At 44.5% G+C, this 8,598-nt stretch overlaps 1 pseudogene; it reads left to right on the top strand.

Moving 5' to 3' along the window:
* Positions 1–2,823: 2,823 nt before the first annotated feature.
* LOC144663104 (uncharacterized) lies at positions 2,824–7,716 on the top strand (annotated as a pseudogene).
* Positions 7,717–8,598: the final 882 nt, after the last annotated feature.

The raw sequence follows: 8,598 nt of genomic DNA, 5'->3' as shown, positions 1-8,598 counted from the left end.
ATATTATTTTGGCTCGCCAATTACGTCTGTTTGTTCTATGTTTGTATTTGAAAATTGTATGCGGGATCGAAATATAGATATTTATCTTTAAAATCTAACCGTTAAAGAACATACTTATCTCTGTGACGTTATCTGTTACGTTATCTGTGACCTCTCTGTGAGAGGCAAGTACATTCTTAAAAATATTACCTTCGAAGGGTTATCAGTGCAGACTGTCATACTGAACGATGATGTTTTAAAATTTTATTGAGTTTTGAAATTGTTTTTATAGTAGTGAATTTTGTTATTCTATTTTAATATTTTAGGATATCTTTTTACATGTATTTTTAATTTTAATTTGTACACGGCCCCACAAGCTTTTAGCTTTAAACTTTTTACCGTGGTTAAATTAAGTTATTATTATTATTATTATTATTATTATTATTATTATTATTATTATTATTATTATTTTTATCCAGGCAAAATATATTCATGCATGCAGAAAAGGACAATGCCAAATGTTAGCAAGGTAAAATAAATGGCACGCAATGCATGCAAGCGATGACGTTTCACAAGAGGTCTTACATAATTATGAAGAAATTTGTAAATTTGGAAAAAGTCGCTGACACTTTGTACGTGAAAAAGACTTATCCAACTGGAGCTTACATTTTTTAAACATAAGAAGCAATGTTAATAAGTGAATAGCATAGTTAGGATCTGATCTAATGGAATGTTAATAAGTGATTGTATAAATAGCATAGTTAGGATCTGATCTAATGGAATTCAAATAAATAAAGTATTTCAAGGATCCAAACAATACATTTTCTTCGTATATTTGCACAACTATAAATAAGTAATTTTTATTTTACATTTTTATTTTTTTAGATTTCCCTGTGTTGTCTCAACAACGATTGCATGATATTGTAGCGTGACATTCGATAAACGGCATACGATACGCGCGAGCAGCTTTTAAGCCGCGTGAAAGGTCAAAAGGTCTCGTAGATTGACATAAATTGTTCGTATTATATTTCTGTCCTGATTTAAGAAAACAAGGCCCCAGGAACTGCCTGGGGCCAGCAACTCTCTAAGCCCTCCCCTCCCTTCCCCCTGTGGATTTCAGGGAGCCCAGGGGCCCTGCTAGGAAGCCTTCCCATGCCCGGTCACAGCTGAGCTCTCAGAGGTCTCAAGGCTTGTGAGCCAGCCCCCCAAAAACCAAAAGCCAGGAGCAGTCCTGACCACATTTCCAAGCAAAGCCTTTGCAGAAAACAAGCCAAAAACCTGACTTTAGCCACCCCCCCAGCCGGATTGCAATTCAACAGCTGACCCAGGGCTCCCTAGGGCTGTTAGGTCAGGGCCCCAGCTAGCTGCCCACGGGGTCGGTGACGTTGCCCCCCCTCAAATTTCTCGGGCCGCAATGGCTTGAAGGCCGACCGAGTCGGCCTTCAAGCACGGATCCCGGAGTCCACGTTTTGTCAAATCCAGACAGATTGTGCCAGGAAATGGCCCTAGCTACAGCAAAAGTCAGCCCGGCATGTGCCAGACTGCACGTCACCGGGTGCTCTGGCCAACCGAGACTGCCTTTTGCCTCGTTAGGGAATTTCCTTGCCAGCAATCTGTCCTGATTTAAGAAAACAAGGCCCCAGGAACTGCCTGGGGCCAGCAACTCTCTAAGCCCTCCCCTCCCTTCCCCCTGTGGATTTCAGGGAGCCCAGGGGCCCTGCTAGGAAGCCTTCCCATGCCCGGTCACAGCTGAGCTCTCAGAGGTCTCAAGGCTTGTGAGCCAGCCCCCCAAAAACCAAAAGCCAGGAGCAGTCCTGACCACATTTCCAAGCAAAGCCTTTGCAGAAAACAAGCCAAAAACCTGACTTTAGCCACCCCCCCAGCCGGATTGCAATTCAACAGCTGACCCAGGGCTCCCTAGGGCTGTTAGGTCAGGGCCCCAGCTAGCTGCCCACGGGGTCGGTGACGTTGCCCCCCCTCAAATTTCTCGGGCCGCAATGGCTTGAAGGCCGACCGAGTCGGCCTTCAAGCACGGATCCCGGAGTCCACGTTTTGTCAAATCCAGACAGATTGTGCCAGGAAATGGCCCTAGCTACAGCAAAAGTCAGCCCGGCATGTGCCAGACTGCACGTCACCGGGTGCTCTGGCCAACCGAGACTGCCTTTTGCCTCGTTAGGGAATTTCCTTGCCAGCAATCTGTCCTGATTTAAGAAAACAAGGCCCCAGGAACTGCCTGGGGCCAGCAACTCTCTAAGCCCTCCCCTCCCTTCCCCCTGTGGATTTCAGGGAGCCCAGGGGCCCTGCTAGGAAGCCTTCCCATGCCCGGTCACAGCTGAGCTCTCAGAGGTCTCAAGGCTTGTGAGCCAGCCCCCCAAAAACCAAAAGCCAGGAGCAGTCCTGACCACATTTCCAAGCAAAGCCTTTGCAGAAAACAAGCCAAAAACCTGACTTTAGCCACCCCCCCAGCCGGATTGCAATTCAACAGCTGACCCAGGGCTCCCTAGGGCTGTTAGGTCAGGGCCCCAGCTAGCTGCCCACGGGGTCGGTGACGTTGCCCCCCCTCAAATTTCTCGGGCCGCAATGGCTTGAAGGCCGACCGAGTCGGCCTTCAAGCACGGATCCCGGAGTCCACGTTTTGTCAAATCCAGACAGATTGTGCCAGGAAATGGCCCTAGCTACAGCAAAAGTCAGCCCGGCATGTGCCAGACTGCACGTCACCGGGTGCTCTGGCCAACCGAGACTGCCTTTTGCCTCGTTAGGGAATTTCCTTGCCAGCAAATTTTATAAGGAAAAGTAATCTAAATCGTTCTGTTGCTTTTCAAGGACCAACAGAATCATTACAATATGCCTGAGGAGAGGATTGGTCTCGCGTGCTCTGGTGGCGGGATTCGCTCGGCCGCGTTGAGTTCCGGCGTGTTAAGAAGACTTCTTCACCGCGGCGTCAAAATCGACCACGTGAGCTGTGTGTCTGGCGGGAATTACGTAGCGGCTGCTTACTTGGACTGGAAATACAGACACAATCAACAAGATGACCATAAATGGCATAAAGAGTTTTTCGAGTATATGCGCAGTAGAGTTGGCTGCCTTGCTAACTTTGAAAGGCCCTTACAAGGCATCGTGGAGTTCATAATACTTGTTTTACTGCTATTCACTGTCAGCGTTGTCATCCCTAGTGTCAGGTACAGCGTTGGAGCGTTCACGACTGCTTACGTCATCGACTTCGTGTTTGGTAGTATCATGCGTAAAGGCTTCGTGTGCATTGACGTGCCCCTGAATTCAACCGGAAGTGTCGCTAACAGTTTCGCTACGGAACGGAATTGTCAGTCAGAATTTGTCTTGAGTGACCCGGAAGTGCAACAGCAGTGCGTTCTGTTCCTACTACTGGCCATCACATCCTTCGTCTTCTACGGTATCAGGGTTGTCGGTCCGATACGATTCCGCCCCATTGCTCGATTCTTCCAAGTTCTGAATGGAGTGTTGTTTATGTTCACATTTTTGCCGTGGTTAATTCAACAGTTTGTTGAGGTGCTTCCTTCCTGGCTCAACGCCCTGGTGATCGTTCTAAGTATCTTCTTCTGGCTCGGATTCCCGCCCTTGAGAAGGAAAGCTTCCCTTGCAATTGTGTTCTACTTTTACGCCTTCGTCATTAAGTGGAGAGTGTACCAGACCACGGTGTTCGGTATCGCTTACGAGGAACACCTTTTCTACAAACTCTTGTTAATTTCTGGAGGCTTCATCTGGTTAAGTCCTTATTTTGGCATGTTCCGTATGACGGCAATTTTCACCTATTACAAGTAAGTGACTTAAACTATAACTTACCAAGCTCACAGTATTGGTTTCATAACACCGTGTTGTTGTTGTTGTTGTTGTTATTGTTGTTGATGATGATGATGATGATGATGATGATGATTATGACATAAAAGTGTGTGTTTTTACTGGCGGCTCGCTTTTTCAAATAAATGAACAGCGAGACTACACGAACGCCCTGAGTGAAAAAGTGTTTGAAAAATTTTTGGTTTCTCTTTGTCAACGTTCAGATGGCTTCCATTTGATCAGACCAATTAAATCTCAGAATTTGAGTGTGTTGCCATGTCAACTTCATCCCAAAACTTCTGATATTTTGATTTCTTGAATAAAAACAGATGCCATCGGAAATTGTCCCAGAAATGTCAAAAACCTTTTTTCGCGTGCAAAGATACTGCGTCCCTCTGGGGGAGGACACATTACACGGCTTAAAAAGTATATAAATGTTGACTTGAGGTTTTCTAAATTTTCAGGTGGAGGCTTCAGAAATCTTTCTTTACATAGGAGAGCGTTGGATCCCTTGGCTGCAAAGGAATCAGTTGCCGAGACTTCTTTTCAATGCTCTCTTGTTGCCGCCACCAGCATGACCCTACCAAGCACCCTTTGCTCATGTCTGACATTGACCACGTCCAACCACAATACATCAGCAACGTGGCAGTTGACTACTGGCGCAAGAAACAGTCCTTGAAAGAACCCTCCTACAGCGTCATGGCTCTGTCACCGACTGAAAATGAACGAATCGATCACCAACCGGGAGAGCCTGGTGTAGCAGATACACTGTTGCCATGCAACATCAACCTAGCGGATGCCATGGTAACGTCTGCTGCTGTGATGGCGTTAAGTCCTGAACAAGAAGAACCATTCAGAGATCTCCAGGTTCTCTTGGGACTGACTCTCAGGAAAGCGATCAGGAGCAATCCACATGATTCACTCGGGTGCGTTAGGCAAGAATTAGCTTCAAAGGTAAGAAACGAGAGCAACGCATTAACTAATAAATACGATCGCATCATAGCAGTCGTTTACAATTATACGCCCTGCAGTTCCTATAGTTTAGTGGTGGTTAATGATGATGATGATGATGATGATGATGATGATGATGATGATGACGATGATGATGATGGAGGTGGTGGCGGTGGTGATGACGACAATTAAGGAAATGAATGCTTCCTCAATTTTCTCTGTTTAATTGTCGAGTACTATCTTCCGATCCCCCTGACTTTTCAAGATAGTAGATCGACAGTCGAATAAGAAACAGCGAAGCGCTTTACTCATTCTTTAACTAATCAAATTGTCTGAGTATAATCCAATGGCTATAAAAAATGACATAACACCTTAACCCTACGTGCGCTCTGAAGGCCTTTTTTCAATCGACAGTAGCTTATGGCCAATCAGATTGCGAGTTTGTCAGATTGCGAGTTTGGGCAATGCTAAAATGAATGGTCGAAATAAACCCACGAAAGAGCCGTCGGACTGAAGCATTAAAGTTGACTGGCTGACGTTCTACTGCTGTGATTTAGTGCTACTTGAAAATGCAATGAAGGTGTTGGCGATGATAAGAAATCCAATCATAGTGGCCTGGCATTGCCAAAATGTACTGTACTAGTCATCAAAGGTGTCCAAAGGTGCTAATAATAGTCCGGCGGCTTAGCTCGAAATTTTAGTTGAATTGTGCACTTTTTGATACAAGCATGAAACTTGGCACAATGAAAGTGGTCACCAACAGAGGTTTTTTCAGATATAGTGCCAGGCCCGAAAAGCACAGGTTTCCATGGAAACCGTAATTTATGAAAATCAATGAAATTTCGTGAAATATTTGTTTCTTCTGTTAGCGAACGGTTCACCGATCGCGAGAGACCTGGACGCTAGCGCAAAACGAAAGACGCCAGGGAGCAGAGGACGGGGAACGAAAAATCTTTTCCCATGCAATAATGTCCTAGTAAATTATAGGTATTAAACAGATGGTAAAAAAATGACAATTGTAATTCTAATGTAAAGCATTCACATCTGTATTTATAAATAAAAATCTACAATAAAAGGTTTATAAAAGTACAAGAAGGAGTACTTCGTGGGGGAGGGGCCTCTCGGCTGAGAATTTCATTGCTGTTTACTAGCTGAAAATAGGAAATTGGCGTTGGCACTATATCAAGAATTGATTAGTATACGAATGCTTGTAATCCCGCAAAGTTTGGTGCTTGTATCACAAATCGCACAATTCAGAAGCTAAGCCGCCGGACTAATAGCTAACACAAAAACTTAAAAGAATTCTCATGATACTGTCCCTTTAATAACCACGATTTTTTTTCCATGATGTACTATTTTTCGTGTTTGTTTCAGATTTTGGCTGTTTTAATCCAAAGTATCGCAGCCTTCCCTGTAATATTTCTTGCTGTCATCCCATTAACTCATTGGAACATGACGAAAGCCGAGGGTTACGCAGTCGCTGTGTTTGTGGCATATGTGGTGGTATTTTTCGCCATTGCCATTATGCCTACTGGTGGTGAACCGCCATGGTTCTTTGACAAATTTGTCAGGTAAGAGCCGAAAGTGTTTCTCTTTCAAGTTTTGTTTGCGAGCAATTCCTCACTTTTTGACCTTCGGCAGACCATTCTCGCGGGCTCAACAAGTAATGATGCCTTTCAGTAGTAGTGTTACAGTGCTGCGCTTAGGCTTGTCCCAATTGTGCTCGTAAATTGCTGGAACGTTGCCAACTGGAATACTTAAAGGTTGCTAAAAAAGTGCTTTAAGTCCCAAAAGTTGCTAAAAAAACACGTTGCTTTCAAATAAGAAAATTCCCCAAATATATGCTAACCTTTCTTTGAAGGTAAGGCTTCTAACAATTTCATGCAATCTTACTGTAACAGAAATATGTCCGTTTTTGGGCTCGTCACGCAATGCTTCCTGCCCACTAACGGTTCGTGGTGGAGGAAAGCGTGACGAGCTACATTGAAAGATATTTTGATTACTACTTGACTCTGGTTGTCTTTCCTTCCCTTCTAAATTTTGCTGCAGTTGTCTTAGTCGTCTTGGATTTTTTTTCACCGTACCAATCTCTTTCTTTCATCTTATATTTCTATACAGATGGTGTCACGTACATTTGTACCACATTCGATTTTTACGCGAAGTCTTTCAAGTCGACAATGTCGGTCCCTGTCCCCCAGCGCTCTTGTCTCTCAGCGACGCCGGGCGCCTGGAGAAATTTGGTTTGCTGCCTCTGCTGAAAAAAAGGCTCAAAAGAATCCTCATCGTCGACGGAAGCTTAATCAGAAAGGACGAAGATTACTCCAAGCACCTTCTGAGCTCATTGGATCAAGCAAGAAAAGAACTGCACTGTGAGTTTGTCGGATCGAAGGGTCGTGACGTCATAGAGGAGATGAGAAAAAAGTACGTGGACGTCCCGAGGGGCCACCAGCCGAGACATTATCGATTTAAGGTTCGGTATTACGACAAGAATCCGAAAGGAGGTTACTTGGAGGTCGGCTAAGGCAAGATAATGATCATTGCTCCCCGTCACCCTGACTACGGAGATAAGCCTCCACCGGACATGGAGACAACTTGGGGCCAGTACACCCGCGACACTGCAGAGGAACTAGACGCGAGAGAATGGGGTCCAGGCCCCATTCTTCAGCAGAGGAAGTTGACCGGCTTACGTTCTGCTGCTGTGAAGCTTGTCATTCAAGTTCCAATGTTCTTCGCTGGATTTCTCGGAAGCTCTGCTCGGGTTTCCCGCGTACTTCGACCACCAATCAGTTCTTTACGCCGTCTCTCTTCACAGCCTATCACCGCGAGGGATATCGCGCATGTGTACAAGCCGGTGCTGAGGAATTCCTGACTGACAGAACGGCATTGTCGTTCCCAGAGCCCGCGATCCGTCTGGTCAGCACCCGGGATGGGGACGAGAATGACAGAGCGGCCGTTAACATCGAATATATGTAATGGGACTAACTATCCTGCACTCAGTTGATGTAGTGAGACAATAGCGAGACACCTCATGGCATATTTATACCACGTAACACTCAGTTCATGTAGAATACTACTGACTAAACAGCACTGCGGTTAGCGTAACTGGCGTTCCGGTTATAGCCTAACTAGCACTCCAGTTAGCCTAAATAGCGTTCCGATTAATTAGCCTAACTATCACTCTAGTTAGCCTAAAAAGCACTCCGGTTAGCCTACTTTAGCTTGGGCTGCTTCGGTTAGCTTTTATAATAGGGTTAAGATTTTTATCAAAAAAAAAAAACAGGATTCCTGCAGCTGGTCGTCGGTGGCCTAGTGGATATGATTCTCGCCCGGCAAAATCCTCTTGGTCTGAACATTAAAAAAAAAAATAAGTTGTGTGATTTGTACTTTGTGTATGAAAAAATAAGAAGTCTCACGACATCAAGTGAGTGCTAAATAGTCACTTCCAATTTATTTGTAATATAATCCACTTATCAAAGTTTCTTCACAATGTGTGTGAACAATTTTATTATGTAAAATGCCGTGGTATAGCGAGTGGTAGCTAATCGATAAGGATGGTATCACACATGTGTGGATAAAAATAATATCCACACATGTGTGATATCATTTTTGACCAATCAGCTCACAGAGTTTGCCATGTTTCAATGCTCAATGAGCCAAAGTTTATCGATATTTAGTCGAAACATCTTCGAATATTCCTCGGCAATCTTCGGACGATAGCGTTTAGTTGCAACTCTCAGCTCTATATACAAGCTTAGCTTTTACACGTCATTAGCGAAAAATCTAATCTGCACGCTTAACATGTTAATTCTTCCCATCAACAATCGTATCAGAATTGGATTGCAAGGTTTTCGATCT

The sequence above is a fragment of the Oculina patagonica genome, chromosome 8 (genome assembly GCF_052425735.1).
Source record: "Oculina patagonica isolate OP01 chromosome 8, crgOcupat, whole genome shotgun sequence".
In the NCBI taxonomy this organism is placed as follows: domain Eukaryota; kingdom Metazoa; phylum Cnidaria; class Anthozoa; order Scleractinia; family Oculinidae; genus Oculina; species Oculina patagonica.
The sequence above is the reverse complement of the archived record's forward strand: the minus strand, read 5'-3'. Positions and strand labels throughout refer to the sequence as shown.